Source organism: Ictidomys tridecemlineatus, chromosome 5 (genome assembly GCF_052094955.1).
Source record: "Ictidomys tridecemlineatus isolate mIctTri1 chromosome 5, mIctTri1.hap1, whole genome shotgun sequence".
Lineage (NCBI taxonomy): Eukaryota > Metazoa > Chordata > Mammalia > Rodentia > Sciuridae > Ictidomys > Ictidomys tridecemlineatus.
The window spans coordinates 159,864,875-159,886,936 of record NC_135481.1 but is presented as its reverse complement, the minus strand read 5'-3'; positions in this window follow the sequence as shown (position 1 = coordinate 159,886,936).

Here is a 22,062-nt window from a genome sequence, read left to right as displayed (position 1 = left end):
AAGAGATTCAAATTAAATCATAAGTGAACTTCTTGCTCTAAAAATTCCCAAACAGTAGTAGGAACAGTGCATTTGTCCTGCTGTTCGTAACTCAAAGCCACAGCTAATTTGAGTACCTTCTAAACTTCCATGTACATGGTTGTGTTGGCTCTCACAATTAAATCTAATGACGGTAGCCAAAGTAATTTGTGTTCATGTGAACTGTATGGGATAGAAATGGGCAGAAGTCTGGGTCTTCCTTTTACTGATTGTATGCTCTTGGGCTAATTACTTAAACTCCCTGAGCCTCATATTCTTCAACTTAAAAGAAAAGATAATTATCTACCACAGAGAATTAAGTGAAATGACATATGTAATGCCCAGTGCCTGACATATTATGTTCCCTGTAACTATTAGATACTCTTCTCTGATCACTCCTGGTTCCCTCCAAAAACATGTGCTTATACCTGCATCCATCTAGACCACCAGTCCAGACCTGGGAGCCAGCCTCTGCCTTTCCTAATCCCACAGTCTCTCATACCCATGGCTGCCATATCCAATCAATCACCAACTGACATTCATTTTCCTTGGTTCCCACCTGCCTGTGTTTTCTCTCCTTAGATTTTTCCCAAACTTCCTATATGACATTGACCTCCAAGGTTGCCTCCTCCTTTACTCACCCATCTATTCATTCAATCACTCACACAGAGGAGCTGGAGAAGACCATTCTGAAGTGGCAACATCTGCACATCTGGATCAACTGAAGGAATCAACATTGTCATTTCCAGGAGATAGACAGTCCAGGAAGGAAAAATGATATGTACAAAGGCCCTGGGATAGATGCATTTGTGGACCAATAAGAAGCTAGAAAATCCTTGTTGAGGGCTAGACAATGTGGTTTAATCAGCTATCACAAGCCAAGTCATATAACAGGTCCTTTGCCCATGAGTCCCATGACATTTCTATAGCATCACATTCTGGAGGGAAGTAAGGAAGTGGAGAGACAGGGTAGAAGACCATGGCAGATTTTATATGATTCTCCGTCAGAAGATCCCCTTCTCTTTCACTCCCAAAAGACTTAACTCCCTTCTCCTCTGAGCCATCTCTAACCTGTAGGCCATAAAACTATGATCACAATTACAGTTGGCCCTGTAAAAATGATCCACCTTCAATCTTTCATTTTGTACATTGTAAGACTCTAACATGCAATGTTTCTGTATTTAAAAAAAAAAAAAAAAAAAAAAAAAAAACCTTGGTCCCACATCAATGTTTATAGCAGCACAATTCACAATAGGTAGATTGTGAAACCAACCTATGTGCCCTTCAGTAGATGAATAGATAAAGAAAATGTGGTATATATACACAATGGAATATTATTCAGCATTAAAAGAAAATAAAATCGTGGCATTTGCAGATATATGGATGGGGAATATAATGCTTAGTGAAATTAGCCAATCCCCAAAAAACAAATGCTGAAAGATTTCTCTGATTTAAGGATGCCGATTCATAATATGCTGTGGGGGTGAGGGGATGGGAGGATTAAATGAACTCTAGATAGGGCAAAGGAGAAAATGGGGAGGAGGGTAAGGGAGGGGACGAGATATGAAAAATTGTGCTCTCTATGTGTAATATGAATTGTAATGTATTCTGTTGTCATATATAACAAATTAAAATTAAAAAATAAAAAGAAATAAAAATTCTTGGTCCCTATGCATAATCAATGGCATTAAGAATTTAAATTGCAATAGTAAGTGCAACCTTCTTACTGAATTATTTTTCAAGGAAAGCAGATTACCTGAGATTGTTTAGGTATCTCTTTGTTAGAGTGTCTTCACTGACAGCTCTTTTGATACTTTGATTTCAGTGCTCACATGTGACACTGCCATTTGCTGTACAAGCTCAGAGTTAGAGGTTAGCGATGAATGCTTCCTCCACATTCTTTTTCTCCTTACCTTCTGTCTTTCCTGGATTTTGTGTTCAGTTTAAGGAAGGAACTTTGCATTCTTTGGCATCAGACTATCTGACCTCCAGTCAGTCTGAGATGACTCCTCTCTCTCCTACAAAACCAAATAAGTCAGATACCCTCATTGGTCTTACTTGGTTTCAGTTCTGAAAAATTCTCCCCAAATGCGGCCTCATATGTTCTGTCCTAAAATACGTCATGTTTCTCTTTAGTCCTTCACAGGGGTCTGCTCCACATCAGCAGGCTCTAAAATGCTGTCCGTCACAGCTCTTTCTCCTCGAAATCGCCATAGAAAAAAACGGCAGGAAAACCATGTGTCCTGCGGTGTGATTTGGTTTGGTTTTGACCTGGCCACAATTAAGTCCTGATGTGAATTTCATTTCCTTTTGCTTATCCTGCGTGTTAACTTTCTGCTTGGTAAAATTGCAAATTCCCAATGAAAGCATTCTACGATTGATTAGACCCAGGCTGCTTGGCAATTTCTTTCTAATCTCTTTTATTGTGCTTTCCATAAAAATGACAGCCCTGGTATAAATCCTAGTTTAAATCAATACCAGTAAGTGTTAATCTCTTCACAGTACTGGAGATGAAAATGTCAAATAGTACCTGCTGGGCATTAGAACTCCCACTGTAATCATCAAAAATTAAAGCAACACCAAATTGATTTTATTTTCCATCTTTTAAAAAATCTCTTTTAGATCCATTATTTTTTTTCCATTGACTTATTTTTTTTTTCATGTATATTCTCTGGTTGGATGAGATTGATGAACTGAATTTGGAATGGTGAATGTGTTGATGTCTCCTGGCAAAAATATAGAGACCCCAAAGCTGTCCAAGTAAGAGTTTAGGATAGAGTTGATATTTTATAGAATTATGCATATATTTAAGTTAAATACTTATTCACATGATGACACCTCAATAATATGGAATCTTTTGGGTGGGGATACTGGGGATTGAACTCAGGGGCACTTGACTACTGAGCCTCGTCCTCAGCTCTTTTTTTTTTTAATCTTATTTATAGACAGGGTCTCACTGAGTTGCTTATTGACTCACTTGTGCTGCGGCTGGCTTTGAACTCTCAGTCCTTCTGTCTCAGCCTCACAAGCCACTGGGATTACAGGAATGCACCACTGCACCTGGCAAAAAGGAATCTTGGTTAAAGAAACTATTCCAGAAGAAAGTATCCAATTTTGGTATAAGCATGGAAAATAATATCTAGCATTTCATCTCCCATCCTTGAGGTTATTGCTAAAGGTAACACATGCTATACTTAGAAGATGTCCTCACTGGAGACAGCTACCTTGAATCTGAACATCTCATGACCAAGATGTATGAAAACACATAGCTTGAGTGTCACGTTTCCAAGAGACCCTGGAAGAATAGGACAACCATGGTTTTAAGTCCAGAAGAAACTTAATTAAGCATTTGGCCCAACTTCCCACCCAAGTCATGATCACAGATTTAAAGGCAAAGCAGTAGGTATCCGATATTTAATCCATGTCTTTTGTCATTGCATCAAGAAAATATGAGGACTATTCCCACATTAAGCACGAGACATGCAAAAATTATGTGTGTGTGTGTGTATACATGCACACACACACACAGTCCTAAATATAATTACCACACAGAGTAAACTCTTCATATGTGCCATAATGAAATATAAAAGTGGCAGAATTATACAAATATTAGTGATCAGAGGAAGACTTAATTGAACCAGTTTAATCATTTAACACTTGAGTTAACCTGTGTTTCAGATTTATTTCTAGACAAAATATATTGTATGGTTCCTGTGTGATACCCTTCCATCTTTCACATGGGATGCTAGTTAGCAATGAAATGCTCACAAAATGTGTACCCCAGAAGAGTGGCAGGAATAAACTCATCTCCTAGATAAAGCAGGTCATAAGGCAAGGACTTTACCTTTGAATAATAGAGGGCCTGGGATATTTACATGAGCTGACAAAAAAGATTTCTCCAAACTCTGTTTACTTCATAAAGTAATTCATGAAGTTTATTAGTAGCAATTATTAAGGGGCAAAGCCTTCAAAATTACCTGCTTCTCCTCTCATTAGTTTACATGTTGTAAAAGTAGCAAATGAAAATGACTATTTGAGCCAAGCAGGGAACAGAAATCAGCAACATGCACTGGGTAGAGATTGGCAAACTGAAGAACACATCTAAAGGAAAGAGCCTAGCTCTAGAAGGCTGTAGGCACAGAAAAACACAGAGGTGACATAACAAGCTTGTCTAACTTTTGTAGAGATTCCAGAAATAAAAAACCTGACGTGAAATTCTCCCAATTTATAAATCCGACAGTTCATTTAAAGTCATTTAAATACATCTGTGAGCCACCACTCTGAGACCTCTAACCTAAGAATGAGACTCCAAACTAGGGTTGAATTAACAAGGAAAGGTAAACCGTGAGCAGTTACCACTTTCAGGAGCACCTGTTCTCTTGACCGCTTGCATTTATCAGTAAGCCAGTGCACAGTGATTTCACAGGTATGCGTCTTCTTATGGAAGAAAAAAATTCTATCTGAAACAGGGGTCAACATTCAGTGGCAGGTGCTGGAGAGGATGCTGTGGTCTGTGGCATGAACAATGACATGGGAACCAGATTGAGGTTGCCCCTGGCTAAGTTGTGTAAACATAAATGAATCACTCAGTTCCTGCAGAGAGTCTATCTCATTTGTGAATGTGGAATTAAATATGTATATATATATACCTGATTTGCTTGAACCACAACCTCATTATAACAGAGGATGAACAGGAAATTAAAGTAAAAGTTTCATCATAGAAACACATAAGAGATATCACCTCCTGATCCTCTCCCAGATCGAGGTCCAAAATTCAGAAGGAACTGGATCTTTGGTGCTGTGCATTCCAAGAAGAGACACAAAGGCGCAGAGCGTGAAATAAGAATGCTGAGGGATGGTGACAGGGACAGTGTCTGTGCTCCCTGCACGGAGGCCCCCGGGAATCCATTTTTGCCACTTCTGTGGCCCCTCCCCTGCTTTTGTGTGCTGTCACTTCTAAAGTCAGCTCTGGTGCCCTCTTTCAGCTAACTGCCCTGGGGATATTAGAATTGTTTTGTTTATTCAGGGAACTGGAAGTGCCTGGGGGTGGGGGTGGGGGTCCCTTGTGAGTGAGCTGGTTCTTAGCCAGTGATAGCTCCTCTGCCTCCAGTGACACTCCAGAGCCCCCCTGCAGGACCAGGCTAAGGTCAGGATGCTGCCTGAACTCACACCATGCTTGTGCCTCCTTCCTTTCCCCTGCTGCCTCCTCTACTCCCTTAACAGGGTCTCCAGGGATACATCCTTACACAGGAATCCTCTCTTGATCCAGTTCTAGGCATCTGTTCTAAAACATCCTCAGATTTATTAAAACTTTATTAAGTGCCAAATTTTTCAATTAAAAGATGAAGTATGTCTCCTATTGTCAGGAAAAATAAAAGAAAAAGAGTTACATATTCATCCAAAATTTAAGACATTTTTACAAATGAAACATTTTGATTTAAGCTCTGGAAAGGTTATGGTGTAGGTGGGTGGGTGTGTGCGTGCACAAGTTACGCTTTGAAAGTCACACAAGGAATACTGTCAGTCCTTCATGCTGGTGGTTACACATCTGCAGCTTCAACCAACCATGGATTAAGAATATTTTTTAAAGTTGCATTTGTACCGAACATGTAAAGACCTGTCATTATTCCCTAAAAAATAATGGGATTAAGGGATCATTTGTGTTTCCTCTTACAAACTAAGATAAATAAGGTGTCATTTAAAATCACATGGTTTTTTTGTATCTCAAAGTCAAGAATGTGTTTCTTTAACACCACAATCTACATCAATGAACAAATTCCACAGTAATTTGCAAAATGCACAGATACACAATTGGACTAATAGGTATTTGTAAAACTAATTATAAGAGAAATACTAAAATCATAATGCATTTTTCAAAATAACTTAGTAAAGTACTACTTTGTATCTAGTGATATTTCAGATGTATTTGACTATAATTATAAAAATCAGTAGGAAGAATAAATCTCAGGAGTTTATACTCTGTGCTTAAGAGCTGTGTGTTGCTTTATTTTAATGATCTGTTTGGTTGTAGGTATGTCAGATCTGAAAATAAGATTCTCATGGGTAATATAATTTCAAGTCATTTCTTTATTTTTAAGAGAATAGAAATGGAAAGAATATTAAAATGTGAGATACATCTGAGGCTGCCAAAGGATCCCTCAGGATGTTGAAACACTTTGGTAAGTTATATTATTGGTATCTTCCTCAATTATATAACGAATCAATTTTATAGGGCTATTTTGAAAACCATTTTGTATCAGAAAATTCTTGCTTAAAATCTAGTTAGAATATGAAACACCATCTTCAAACTTAACAACTAGAAGCAAAAACTACAACTTAATTGCAAAGGCAAAAGAAGAGTATTCTCAGGCACTTGAGGTCTCAAGGAGAATGGTACCCAAAAAATCCATTTGCTGAGACCTCCAGAAAACAGGAAGGTAGGTTAGGAGAAAATAATGGTCTCTTGGAACTAAATATCTTCAGGATTATTCAACCCAAATTCCAGATTCTCCAGAGATGCATTGAGAGAGTAAGGGACAAAACACAAACTAATCTCCCTACCCCCTCACACACACACACACACACACACACACACACACACACACACACACCCCAAGAGCAATAACAGAGTATTGATGACTTTTAGACATTGAAAGGGAAAATCCACCTAGTTGATCTTAACATGTTGTGAGTAAGACTCTAAAAAATAAAAATAGAGTGTTTTGCTTTCAAACCAATAGTATGCCACTAAAAATTATAAAAGAGGAGAAAACAGTAAAGAATCCAAACAAGTGATTATTTGAAATATGAATTTTTTAAATTTGTATAACAGATGAATACTTTAAAATTATGCATATTATTGGGGTATCATATGATTTTCAATACAAATGTACACTATGTAATATTTAAATCAGGTTAAATATATTTCCTCAAACATTCATGATTTCTTCTTTTTAATATATTCTTTTTAGTTGTAGACGGACACAATATCTTTATTGTATTTATTTATTTATATGCGGTGCTGAAGATTAAACCCAGGGCCTCTCATGTGCTAGGCAAGCGCTCTACCGCAGAGCCACAACCCCAGCCCTACACTCATGATTCCTTATGGTGAAAAAAACTCAAATCCTTTCTGGTAGTTTTGGAAATATACAGTACCTGGTTGTTATCTATATTCACACTACTATTCAACAGTAAACCAGAGCTTGTACTCTTTTTTTAACTGTAACTTAGTCCCCTTAGATCAGCCTTTCCCTATCTCTTGCTACTCACTGGGAGGGGGGTTACCCAACTTGTCCAAACTGAGCCTCAGTTTTCTCACTAACCAAATGGGTTAATAATGACCAACATATAAAGCTGTGACCATTAAATGAGAAAAATAATAGAGTAAGCCCAATTAGTATTTGTTATTGCTCTCTTTACCTCTAAAGAAACTTCTGCTACCAAACTTAAACAAAAACTTAAGAATGGCTTTTAAGCTGTGGTTTACACATAGAAAACAACTCTGATTGGAAAGTACCCAGCAGATCTAAATGGTTCTAGACAAAGGGTTATTCTGTTTCCACCTACCCCAAACCATGCTCTCTCCTCTGCTTCCCCCTAAGCCCCAAGTCCTACTCAAGTTCAAGTGCAGAGCAGCATTTTCTCTCCCACGTGCCAATCAACCACAGCTCTTACGCAAGGTCTCCTCTGAAGGTGTGGCCAAGCAACACTCACCTCTCCCCCACCCACCACCACCACCATTTTTCTCTGGCAACATCCAATGGGAGTATACCGTTCCAGATAGGACCACACTGCAGCCTAAACTGCAAAGGTCAGTAGAGATGGGAGATGGGGGAGAAGCCATGGAGAGAAGGGTAGAGCTGACTTTTATCATTTTCAAACTCCATTATATGAATTCCTCCCCACAGTGGGGACAAGTTTCCACAGTTGACAGAAGACGTAGTTTGGAAAACACGATACAGAAAAAATTTAATCCTCTGTTTAATTAAGAAAGAGCACCTGGCCTTGATTTAAGCCATACCTGAAGGATGCTCAGCCTCCAAGCTGCCAGTTCTCCTTCTGCTGCTCAGTTCTTGCCAATCAAGCGTGAACCCAGAAGCTTCAGAGGGCAGGCTCACTTAAGGCTTTGTCACTTACCCTCCCTTGATCTGAAAAGCTTTGGTGATCATACAGATTGAGGCAGAATTCTGTCACCAGAAATAATTGTGTTCTTCATTCTGTGGCTTCTCTTCCTTGGACATGTGGCTGCCTTCATAAATCCTGAAGGTGATACAGCAACCGGAGACTGTGATCAGGCTGGGTGATCCCATGTCATATGCTTTATTGCATCTAAACTCAAGGAAGAGGGGGGAAAAAGAGCATTCACAATCTGTCACCTGGAACTGTTTCCGGAACTGTTTCCTTTCCCTTGCCCAGAGCCAACACACAGCCTCTCCTGTCTTCCAGGAACCAACCATGTTGACACTTGCAGCCAAGTCACAGGCAGGATGCCATTTTTCCGATGGCGACAATATGGGATATGGAATAACATTCATCCTGCCCTGCCATGTCAGTCATCCAGGAGGCCTCTGAATATTCAGTGTCCAGGTCTCAGCAGAATTTGTGCATTTGTGATTTGAGATTAAGGTAGTAGATTTTCAAAGGCATTAACGTTGCCAATGGAAAACAGCAAAGAAAATTTCCTAAGAAAGGGATGTAATGGAATGCAAGGGGAAAGTACAGGGGTAAAAAGATTTCTTCAATAACCATTTTTCTTGTCTTCTTAAGGGAAGCTGGAATGCCAGCTGCAAGAAAATTTATTCCAATTACACAAGTATTTCGAATATCTTTATGTTTCTGTCTTTGAGTAAAACTCTTGAATGGTAGTATAATTCTCTGTCCAGAGATGGTTTAATTCAAAGCACCTAGCTTGGTTCTAGGTTCCTAGGCTCTCAATAAATGAACAAAGGGTTAATGTAAGAGAAGTCTATCATTTGGTACTCAAAATAGCTCTCAGACAAACTGGAATTCAAAGAGGTTAAGTAACAAGCTCAAAGTCACCTAACTAAGACGCTCTGGGATCCAGATTTAAATCCAAATTGGTTTAACTTCAAAGGGGATGTTTTTCCCCCTGGCCACAAAAAGAGAAAATAAGGCACAGCATCATGGCTAAGAGCTGGGGCGCAAGGGCCAGACTCCCTAGATTTGGATTCTGACTTCAGCCCTTAGTATGTCTGTGATCTTGCTCAGGGGGGCAACTTAACCGGTTTTGGGGTATCTTGGTTCTTGCATATGCTAAATGGGAAAAATAAAACAGTGTTACTTCAATCATTAAATGAGTTATCCTGTCTGAAGAACTTACAACATTGCCTGGTGTATACTGAACTCTCCATGAATCGTTTATTCAGTTAATCATTTGAGCAATATTTTATGCTTGTATCTGTGAGCAAAACTTCTGAAAGGAGGTCTTATTCTATATCCATGCATATTTACCTTAAAGCACCAGATTTGCCTCTAAGCTTAGAGGTACTGAAAAAAGAAGTAAATGGTTAATTCAAGAAAATTATTAGAATCAGGAGATACGTCCTGTCCATTAATAAGATCTGCAGAGTCAGGAGTTTGTTCCCTTACAGTGGATCCCTTGAAGAAGTGATGCAGAAGGAGGGAGTAGAGTTCAGCCATTGGAACTCACCACATCCCAGCGGCTCAAGAAGCCAAGTCAGGAGGATCACAAGTCTAAATCCAGCCTCAGCAACTTAGTGAGGCCCTAAGCCACTTAGCAAGGCCCTTTCTCAAAATAAAATATAAAATGGGCTATGAATGTGACTCAGAGGTTAATTGCCCCTGGGTTCAATCCCCCCCGTACAAAACAAAAACAAAAACAAAAACAAAAACCTTACCACAGTCTAGCTTTGCACTAGAAGAGTTTGTCACCATCATTCTCAACAGCTGAACCAATCTTGTCTTATCTTCATCACCAACCTCCCTTTTGTCACACAATTGCTGCAGTCCCATTTATACTCACAAACGTCTCTAGGTGAGAAAGGGACCCAGGCAAAAGTCAGAGTGAGAAAGGCCAGCGTTACTGCGGAGAGCATGTGCCTTCAGGTTCTGTCCCCTATCATGGTTTAGCATCCCTTCATATCTCGGGGCCAATTTCCTCCTAAGTGAAATATAATAAAAAAATAATAAAAATGTAAGTAGAGTGTCTAGCCCAGGGGACGCTAAATAGCCACTGAATAAACAGATCTTGTCTGTCCCTTGTCCTAGTCCACCCATTTCCAGTTTGACCCAAGTTACAACTGAAGACAATGATGTTCCGAAGTTAGTAAAATAGAATTATTTAAATTCAGGAAAGAGAGGAATAACCAAACACATTGAGAGCTGGTTTCCGAATTTGGCATCACATTTGACTCTCAGATTACTGGAAGCCAGAGGAAAAAAAAAAACCAGAAAACAAAGGGTTTTTTCCCGGAAAGGAATTCTAAACTGGTGACAGGTAGTGAGACATTTTTTGTGTGAAACTGTCTAAAAATTATATTGAGTGACATGATAGTCAAGTCTCCTGGCACCAGTTTTATTTTTTAAATGCACGTCAGGTTTTTATGTGGAGGTTTAATAAAGAACTTAGATAACCACTGAGAGGTGACCATCAAACTCCATTTCAGTTCAAGTGAGTCTAATGGGGATTAAACTGGCATGGTCTAAGAGTGATGCCTGGCAGTAATCGAACAGATACAAGGGCAGAATCAAGAAAGCAGAACTACTCTGAGCACTAGAGAATAAAAAACTTATTACAGGGATTCAATTGGACATAATTGTGGGCGGTGCTGGGATAGAAAAGGGTAAAGTCCCCCACCCAGCTGTCCTAAAGCACTGACACAGAGCCGACCTACTGGTGTTTTCAAAGGAACTCAGAAGTTGAGAAAATCCTGCAGTTAGAGGGGGTCCACTCCCAGGGCTGGTGTAGAAGTCTGCAGAAGCTCTTGTCTCTTCATGGTTCCTGCCTGCGTGAGTTTGCAGCCAGAGTCCTGTAGTCAGCACAGCATTGCTATTGGTTGGCAGGGCTGGGAGTCAGAAAGAGGAGCCGGGCATGGAGACACACCAAAACCCACCTGTGCGTCTGTCTCTCTACATCTTACCTCTTGACTGATGCTTCCATTCACCCCTTCCAATAACACACAGAGTTCTCTCCTTTTCCCCCCATATTTTTTAATTGGTGCATCGTAGTTGTACATTCTGATGGGATTTGTTGTTACATATTAGTCCATGCACACAATACACAGTATAGCAACATAATGTGGTTGATGTCTCTCCCCAGCACTTTCCTCCTCCCTCCCCATCTCCTATTTCTTGGTAGGAGATCCTCTATTGATCTCCCTTTGATTTTCATGAGATCCATCCCCATCTTTCTTTTGTTTTTCCTCTATAGCTTCTGCATATGAAAAAAAAAAAACATAGGACCACTAACACCAGGTACTGTTTGGCCAACTCTAATCTGGAAACAGTAAAAGTTTATTATACTAAATGTAGTATCAGTTGAGCTCAGACTATCTAGTGGTCCCCAAATAAAACATCACACACCACACAGTTTTTACAGCGGTTAACAAATTATTACATCCAGTTTTCAGGTAAAATTCCAGGATTGAGTCAGAGAAGATCTAAAGAATCACTTGCTTTAAAACTTGACCTCACCCAAATCCCCAGGTTGCATTGAAACCTAATTACCTTCCATGGCCCAAGTGGATGTGGCTGAGTCCAAACTTCTGGGAGGGCAAGTGACTGATACAAGTTTACACTGGCCTCCATTGAGACTTATAATGAAGCACATGATGGGAATCATGGTGGGAACAGCAATGCAATAATTGTGTCTTGCTTAAAATAACATAATAATTTTACTATGGATTTATGCTCAACAAAGCACTGTGTGTGCTTTATTTTATTTAATTGTCATGATCCCAGATGGTTGAACAAAGTAATAAGCAGAGGGTTCATAGACTTACAATCTTAAAAAAGTCACACAACTGAAAAGTACAGTTCTGGGTATTAAACTCTAATCTGTCTAATACCATCTACCCACCCTTGTTTCCCTGGTCTCCTCCTACCCTGTTTAATAAAGCCCCCAGCATTGCAAAATTCTTAGCATGAAGGAGAGGTACGAGGCAAGTTTTTAGTCTTATAGATGTTAGAGCTGTGTTGGCATCTTGGCTAACTATATTAGTTAAGATAGATCCTTGCCTCTGCGTACCTGTAATGTAGGAGTTGTGTGTCCACTCAATTCCCAAGATTACCTCATGGTCCATAATTGCTGCTGTGGCTCCAACCATCATGGGAGCAAATGTGATAGCTCTCAGCTCATGCAGGTGATATCACCCTCTCCTGTTCTTCATGCCAGGGTTGTGCAATAGTAATGAGTTGGATCGTATTATCCTATATACATATATGACTACACTACTGGTGTGACTGTACCATATACAGACAGAAGAACTAGAAGTTGTGCTCCATTTGTGTCCAAATGCATTCTATTGTCATGTAATTAGAACAAATTTAAATAAACAAATAGATAAAAGTAGTAAATGAACAACTTCACATGCTTGCTTGGAGCTACCAAGCCAATGGCAATGTGTTCTCTAGTTCTCAGGATTCATATCAGTATGCCTGGGAAGCTACGTACTTGAATTATTCCTCCTTGAAAGTCTAATAAACTCAGTCTGATAGTTATATTTTGGGCCAGGATATTATATAACTACCCATCTATCCATTGGAAGATATCTCTTGTTATATATTATTGTTAATGCTGGTACATAGTTAATGTCTTTGTGTTTATTTATTTATTTGCCAAATAAAATTTTAAATATTTATCATGCATATGTTTTTAAATATATATATATATATATATATATACACATATATGTATGTATATACACACACACACACACACACACAGTGGGATAGCTAAATTGAGCTAATTGACCTATACATTACTTAATCATTTTTGTATGTTAAGAATGCTTAAAATTCACTCTCAGCAATTTAAAAAAAAATATATAATACATTGCTATTTACAATAGTTATCATGTAACTGGTTACCGTGAGCTTATTCCTCCTTTCTAACTGAAATTTTGTATCTTTTTAATGGGTTCAAGTTGCCAATAACCTGGTCTGAAACAGAGTAAAAAGATTGGTAATCCTTGTTTTGTGTCCTCTAAAGAAATATTGTGTAAAAATTGTGACCAAAATCATAAAAAAATTACTCTCAGCAAAGACCTCAGGAACTTCTAAAGACAGAGTATCATTTTCAAGAAGAAATTTGTTAAATGCGCTTTCTTTATTTTGTTCAGAGTAGGCAAACATGTAATAAACCAGGCTTCTAAGGGAAAGGGTTGTCTGCTAAAAGCTACTGACCAAAGCCTGAACCAGGTGTTCTGAACCTATTTTTAGACATTTAGTGAATTTCCAAGAGTGACCACAAGGCAAGTTTGTTCCTTTCCCCTAAACTAATATGAACAAACCATCACACATCAGAAATAGTTCTGTCTAGTTTTCAGTATTTTCTCCTGTTTAACCTTTCTCTGGACTACATCAATTGGTATTTATTCAGCATTAGTTGAGTACAGTCTGTATATTAGAGGTATTTATTTTTGTGTCATTTTAAGGATGCTTTCATGGCTCCATTTATTAGTGGGCATTAAAATGAATATCATAGAGTAGTTTTATTTTCTCTAGCTCCCCTACTTTATCCAAAGGGTTCTTCTTGCTAATTCCACAACAGAGACACTTTTGAGGACCTTCATGGATTTGGATTGTACAAATCTGGGAGAGGAAACTGGAGAGTCCCACATCTTGTGTTCCCTATCTGAATTAGTACAATTCTATGGAGAGCTGCTGGTGAGTACATAGGATTCTAGCAGTAAAGGCCAGGATGAGCAATCAAGAACTTTCAGATACATTGGGCAAGGTTAAAATTCTCCCAGGGCATCCAACTGGGTTCAGGACAATTCAGTTCAGGTCCCAGGCACTTGGATTGATTCCTGTCTTCTGGAGATAATAATATATATATATTATATATTATATTATATTATATTATATTATATTATATTATATTATATTATATTATATATAATATTGTATGCAGGAATATGTATATATGTTTCATATATTATGCAAGAATGTGTGTATATGTAAAGTACACCTGGGTTCAATGCCCATACCAAATACACACACACACACACACACACACAAATGCATGCTTATTTCAAAACCAAGATAACCTTGGGGACTAGATATCTCTTGAATTAATTTAGGAGGGATGAGTACCAAATAGTTACATCACTTGTCCGGCATCACTCTGACAAGCCTGGAAATTTGTATCCTAAGGTCTTTTAATGTCCTTGTCATCACATCCAGAGACCTTTTTTCAAAATCAGAAGATGAAAGGCAAGAAGTGGAACACAAGGTGACTTTCAAGTGCTTGCAATTCCAAGTGATGAAATGCGATTGTGAGTCTATACTGTGTGTGTGTGTGTGTGTGTGTTTAAGAACTTGATCACAAAACTGAAAAGACATTTCCTGTTTCTTCTGATGGGTAGACTCCTAAGATTGATCTACTCCTCATTGTTGCAGTTCATTCCAGTTTCCTCTCCCTATCCTCACACGGGTTCACTCTAATTCAAGGGGAAATGTTAGAAGTCATTGCAATACTCCCATCAGCATTAAATTCTACATTGTAAACTTGATTTTAAATATCAGAGTTGCAAAGCTTCTCAAACCTTCAGATGGGTCAACTTTTCTCAGTGATAACACATTTAATATTTTCTGATAAACTACATGTTTTGTTTCCAATGATTGGACTAAAGATAACTTGAAGCAAAGACCTATTTCTTTCACTTGGTTAATGTTGTTGTAAGAAATGATGACATAATTAAGTAAAACCTTACATTAGTGGGCATTAAAATGAATATTTTTATTTTCTCTAGCTCCTCTACTTTATCCAAAGGGTTCTTCTTGCTAAATTCACAACAGAGACACTCTTAAGGACCTTCATAGATTTGGATTGTACAAATCTGGGAGAGGAAATTGGAGAGTCCCACAAATGGTGATTTCTTCCTTAAAATCCCAAACCATCCATTCTTGTACCAGCTAATTTATTTTCATCTTATCCTTTTAATAATTATCCTTATATTTTGAATATGCAATAATCATCTTTTGGCACAGGACAAAATAATGGAAGAAACAGTAGAAACTCAGTCCTATATTTATATATACAGGCATTTGGAGTTATTTTCATTGTGTGTACCTCTTGTTTTGAAACTACATCTCTGAGTTCTCACATTTATACCTATCTTCATGGTAAATTGTTTTAGTATGGTCAGATTAATTGCCAGTGGCAGTAATGCAAGTATCAATCATGTACAAACATGCAATGGCTAGGAAACAAATGAGATGCTACCCTTTTTCTTTTAGCCTGGTACAGTTTGCTCTTCCAGAAGATGCATTTAGTATAAAGTAATTTCCAGGGATGTCTGAAAGCTCATCAGTTAGGCACTAAGGATTCTTTCAGCTCCCCTGATGTACAAAGGCTTCGAGCAGCACCATGGACAGAGTCCACACCACGGATGCTATGAATAGTGCTGAGTGCTGCTACCCAATAAAGTCCCATCACTTTCATACTACTTCCTTTAACCCCTTTCTTCCCCCATATGTTCTTTTTAGTGAATTCTCCTTTTTAAAAATTTTTCCTAGCTCTCAAATGTTAAGATTTCCTATATATTTTTTTTCAAATTAAATTCTGATTGTCTGGTTCTAGGGATTTTTCATAAAAATTCTGATTTTCCCATACCTCTTAACATGGTTTCCCTTAATCTTATTCTTCCTGTGTCCATGTATGATATGTTTTTGTTCTTGTATGTTGTTCTTTTGTTTATGTCAGCTACTGTGTTCACCAGTCAACCCCTCAGAAAGGCTGAGGTTTGTTTTGGTTATATTTAACACAAGTGCTATGTTTAAGTATGTAATAAGTTGAATATACATGTCCTGAAAACCATAATGCCATGTATCATATTTTTTCAGAGTTAACTTGTCAGTCAGGGTGCTAGCAAGAGAGAAATGGTTCAGATGAAGAGTTTATTAAGGGAATGTTTTCAAATTTTGGGGAGGTTCAAGAAAGTCCAATGAAGTGTAGTGAAGCTCCTTGGACTATCAATACATTGGATTCCTTATCCTACTACACCTAAAGAAATAAGGAAAAAGTGTGGTTAATAGGATATATAGAAGGTCTCTAACATAAGCTATGACATTTGGTAAAGGGCTGAAGGCCAAGGGAGGGATATAGAAAATAAGGCCTGAGTTGACTCTTCTATCCCACTCTCCCATGTTTTGTTTTGTTTTTTCATTTTTTTTTATTGTTGGTCGTTCAAAACATTACATATTTCTTAATATATCATGTTTCACAATTTGATTCAGAATGGTTATGAACTTCCATTGTTACCCCGTATACAGATTGCTGAATCACATCGGTTACATCAGTTACATTTCCATTGATTTACACATTGCCATTCTAGTGTCTGATGAATTCTGCTCTCTAACCTATCATCTACTATCCCCCCATCCCTCCCCTCCCCTCCCCTCTTCTCTCTTGACCACCTCTACTGTAAAACATTTATTCCACTTGTGTACTTCTTCCCTTACCCCTCACTTCCTCTTGTATGTAATTTTATATAACCCTGAGGATCACCTTCCCTTTCCCTGCAGTTTCCCTTCTCTCTCCCTTTTCCTACCCCCTCTCATCCCTATTTAATGTTAATCTTCTTCTCCTGCTCTTCGTCCCTACTCTGTCCTTAGTTACTCCCCTTATATCAAAGAAGTCATTTGGCATTTATTTTTTAAGGATTGGCTAGCTTCACTTAGCATAATCTGCTCTAATGCCATCCATTTCCCTCCAAATTCTATGATTTTGTCGTTTCTTAATGCAGAGTAATACTCCATTGTGTATAAATGCCACATTTTTTTTATCCATTCATCTATTGAAGGGCATCTAGGTTGGTTCCACAATCTTGCTATCGTGAATTGTGCTGCTATGAACATCGATGCAGCAGTGTCCCTGTAGCATGCTCTTTTTAAGTCTTTAGGGAATAGACCGAGAAGGGGAATAGCTGGGTCAAATGGTGGTTCCATTCCCAGCTTTCCAAGAAATCTCCATACTGCTTTCCAAATTGGCTGCACCATTTTGCAGTCCCACCAACAATGAACAAGTGTACCCTTTTCCCCGCATCCTCTCCAGCACTTGTTGTTGTTGGACTTCGTGATGGCTGCCAATCTTACTGGAGTGAGATGGTATCTTAGGGTAGTTTTGCAAATCAAATCTCCCATGTTTTAAACAGTGCTTCCTGATGGCTGAATCCAATCAGACGCCATGAAGCAATGAATCTCACTGATGTGGTTCATAGAAGTCAGTCTCTAGGTAGAGCATACAGTGAAGAGCATACAGATCTAAGGAAAAATTAGAAATAAGTAGACGTTCAATATGCATTATTGGTATCTGCATAATAATGTGAAAAATTACAAAGATATTGTAAATTTGGATCATATTATAGAAAGCAGTTTATCTGTATTTGCCAGTTGGTACTGATAATGAGTGGCTGGCCCTGCAGTGCTCTCCAGCTCAGGGACATTGTCTTCTCTTGAATGTCTAAGCCAATTATTCTTAAGAGATTCCCCACTCAATACCACTCACCACTCAATAAATTAAACAAACATAAGTAGGTAATTCACCATTGTCTAATACTTTACCATAAATGAAATACCTCCAGATCAATATATTCACCTCCAGATCAATATATTCAGCCATTTGTGAACAATGGACTTCACATTCTACCAACATCTTCTCCTCAGTTCTTTTAGTGATTTAACTTGTAAAATTCTCCTTGTTGAGGTTGAGCATAAGCTTTAAAATCTGCAAACAGCCACAGTGCTGTGGCTTTTGACAAATCACCTTAGCTCAAAGACGCAAGCTCATGCTCCTTATTTATACATCTATTCTTGCCAAGGAAACTTGCCAGCTCCTCCTGGTGCATGTCTCCTGGGAAAAATGAGAAGAGAAATAATAAGGACACCTTGAAGAAACAATGTAATTATATATAAAGTACTGTGGGCAACAGTGAAATCTGAGACAATTTTGCCATCTCATGTGGAACTGAGAACAAGAGTCCTCTTTTTCTCTGCTAGTGAAACAAATATGGAGACACATTTTACAATAGATATCTTTTTAAAGATTTATTTATCTCGTCATTTAAATTTCAGTATTTATGTACTGATACATGGTAAAATGATTGACAGGCTTTCCCTCATGAGGACTGAACCCATGATTTGGCTATGCCACTGCCACACGCTAACCAGCCAGGTGTTAGTGATGTTGATGTCATGGGCTAAGAGCTGCAATTGCTGTTGGGTCCATACAATGAAATAATCCTTCTTAACACCCACAAATAACCAATGCATCAGACGTCACCCACTGTATCCAACATTTAGGAGGTGTGTTAGCATAATACCAGACCAGTTACAAGATGGGCTTTATAGTCAACACCTCTCTACGTAGTTCTTCTTAAATTGTCCCTCATTCTAAAGCAATATCCATCTCTGATAAATAGGAATTGTAAGATACAACTGTTATTTGTATCAATCATTCCTGCCCCTTTTTCTAGGAAAGAGATCCTTTGTTTTCCTTTGTATAATAGAAACTTCTTCATTCTCAGTTCATGTGATTTAAGTTAGGCTAAAGTCAGGTATCAGATCCATGAAGAGACACACGTGCAGGCCTGGCCAGGTAACTGATCCTAATTCTTGGATCTTGTCATCGAGGAAGAATTGTTCGGATACTATGAGCCAAATTAATGAGCTTCGATTCCAAAATTTCCTAAAAATTATTGGGGAAAAGAAGTTCTTTTTCCTCTGATGTTAACCCAGCAAAGAAGGCAAAAGACAAAGACCCTAAAAGTGATGATAAAGAAATTCTAGATTGAGCTAGACCTGGATCTATATCTACCTCTGGACTCTTGAAGGATGTGAAACAATTCCCTTCATTATTTGAGTCAGAGTTGCAGTTCATTTGCTTATGACCAATATTTTAAAAACTACAAATTTAATACAAGTGGGAAACTAAAATTTGGAATGTGTCTAAAAGTCCAAGGTCATATAACTACATTTCATTACCTGGGCTTCATATATTGTTATCATGGTTGCCTCTGAGCAAGTTAAGCTTTACATCTATTGTCATCACTCAGAACATCTCTGTTTAAGTCAGATTCACACCTCAACAATGCTTACTTGGCTACTCTGAAGAAAATGTCCAAAACGACACCCACTCTAATTCTCCAAGCCTCTAAGCAAAATATGATTCATTCTTCCACACAGAATGAGATTACTCAAGTGTTCTATCTCAACAGTTTATTTATAAAGTACTTTTAAATGCATTATAGATATTCATTTCTTAAAATTAACCCTTTAAAACAGTTTCTAAGTTAATCATTTAACTTGTACCAACTCATAAAAATACACTCTTTAATAAAAATTCCTGTAGGTGTGCAGACCTTTCTTGGTATTATAGTTTAGATTACTAATCAGAAATATTCTCTTCCCTCACCCTCTCACTATAGATAGTGTTCAGCTGAGACACATGAGTTGCTTGGTCCAATGTACATTAGTAGACATGATGCAGCACAAAACCATAAGTATTTTTGCATGACTTTGCTTGGCTTTTGAGGACTAATGGAAAGCCAGAAGAAAAGCATGCTTTTGGTAATTACTGGCACTTAAGCCTAGACTTCAGAATAAATATGTGGATGTGGAATAAACATAAACCAAATGCAGGCTAGAACCAAGCTGAGCCAACCTGAAGCCATGCATTGCTCAACAGACCTAGCCCTGTACACTTATTGTAAGCCATTAAGTGTATGGTGACTTGTTACACAGCTTTAGAGTGGCAATAGTTGACTACTGCACTTTATATAACCACATTTCTGGGCTTTGTGTACATTACAGCGTGTCTTAGGAGATATGGGATGCAAGAGAGAGATAAGGACTTGGTGTATAATATTCTCCCTTACACATGACTTTAGACACAATTAGTCTACATAATAATGCCCACCCCAAACTTTACACTGAGACCAAGAGAGTGAAGTGGCTTACCTCAGTCATGACAAAAATGACACAGAGCCAAAGTCAAAGGAACCTCCACTTCAGAGCCTTCCCTCAGCCACTTTTGGGCATTAGTAGATCAATTAATACTGTTCCTGAATCTTTCACTTCTCTCATGTCAGCAATCCTGGTTTTCTATCCTCCTGGAATTCCTCTAAGAACTACCTTACAGCAAAGCACAGGACCTAAAAACTGACCAGACTAGATATTTGCAAAGGTTTTTATTATCTGAAAAGGAAAGTAATGTCAATTTGTCTATTCAGTGTTATCAAACATGGTTAAAAAGAGCCTTTCCCTAAAAATCTGTATTCTGGAAGACTGGGTTTAATTATTTTTACATCTATGCTAATAGTTTAGAGAATGCATTTTTATTTCCATTTTATTTTTGAATGTGCTCTGCTAAAGATGCTATTTAAAATTTCTGTAACAAAATGAATTGAGACCTCAAAAACTGTTTAATCTAGAAGTAAAATTCTCAGGTGACTTTAGGGATCAGGTGAGAAATGCAAAACACACAAATCAGGAAGCTAGGTGAGAATTCCACAAACTGGGAAACCCAGAACTTATTATATGGGGTGGAACCACTTACTCTGGCTAATTTCAAACATGTTGCCAAACTTTGGTCATTCCAAAAGAAGCCACATCCCTGGGAAGTGATTCTTCATTAAAGGACTATGAGTATTTTTAATTACATCTTGATCCAAAACGAACATACCTGCAAGTCAGATACAACTAGTATGTAACCTCTAGCATAAACTAATGCATAATGGAATGTGTTGTTAGAAACTAAGTGTAGCTCCAACTAGGTTCTATATGAATAGAATCTTTAAAATAAATCTACAAAGCCACTAGAGATAGTGTCGAACAGTTGGTTCTAGAAAAATCTAAAAGAAAGTACTTTTTGTTTCACTCTCTCCAGTATCATAAGAAGATGAAGTGGCTATTGCATGATGAAGTTTCCTAAAAATAAACTTTGCCATGGTTTTTTTTTTTCAAATTTTGAAAGGACAGAATATTTTCAAAGGAATAAAAATGGCATATCTTAGAACTAAGCCATAACTTTCAAACTACTCTTCCAGCATGTTAAATAATATTCTACATTGATTCCTCTTCTTGGAATAGATCACTCAAATTGATTCTAAACAATGTAGAATCATCTATTTCAGGTCAAAGTAAAAACAGTCCTAGAATTTTGTTTTGTAATAGCTGGCAGAGTTGACCCTAGAGAACTAATATACATAACTTTTAATGTGTGAACTTCTATTTTAAACCTAAAATTTTTATCTTTTTTAAATCCCAACTTATATTTGCTAATAAGCCATGTACTTTTTCCATTTTTTGAATTAATTCTACATTATAGGTATTCTGAGAAGCACAAAAATCTCCCTATTAAAGATAATTTCCATAATCTTTCAAAGCATGAATTGAGGAAGAGTTACTGTAATTTTTTAAAGACGATGAAAAAGAAAAGGGAAATAATAACACAAAGTAAAGAATTCATGAATAGGTAATCACCTTCTACAGACAATAGCAATGTTCCAATAAGCCTTAAGAAATAACTAATTAATTTTCTAAGTGAGCAAACATTATTTTGTAGTCCTGTAGACCTGGAGAGGAATCTAAAGATAGTGAATAGCAATGTGTTTCTAATTTTCAAAAGAAGATTAAAAGGGCCTTTGGTCCTCCTTATTTAGCTACTTCAAATCCTATCAAAATAATAGAACCTAAATTAACACCAGAAATAAATTTTCACTGTCCTGAGAAATAAAGAGGCAAAAAGTAGCTCTTGTTTAGGAAGAGTTGGCTAGTCTGAATAAATTTAGTGACTTGTTGATGAAGTTACAAAGTTAATATAAACCCAAACCATTCTAA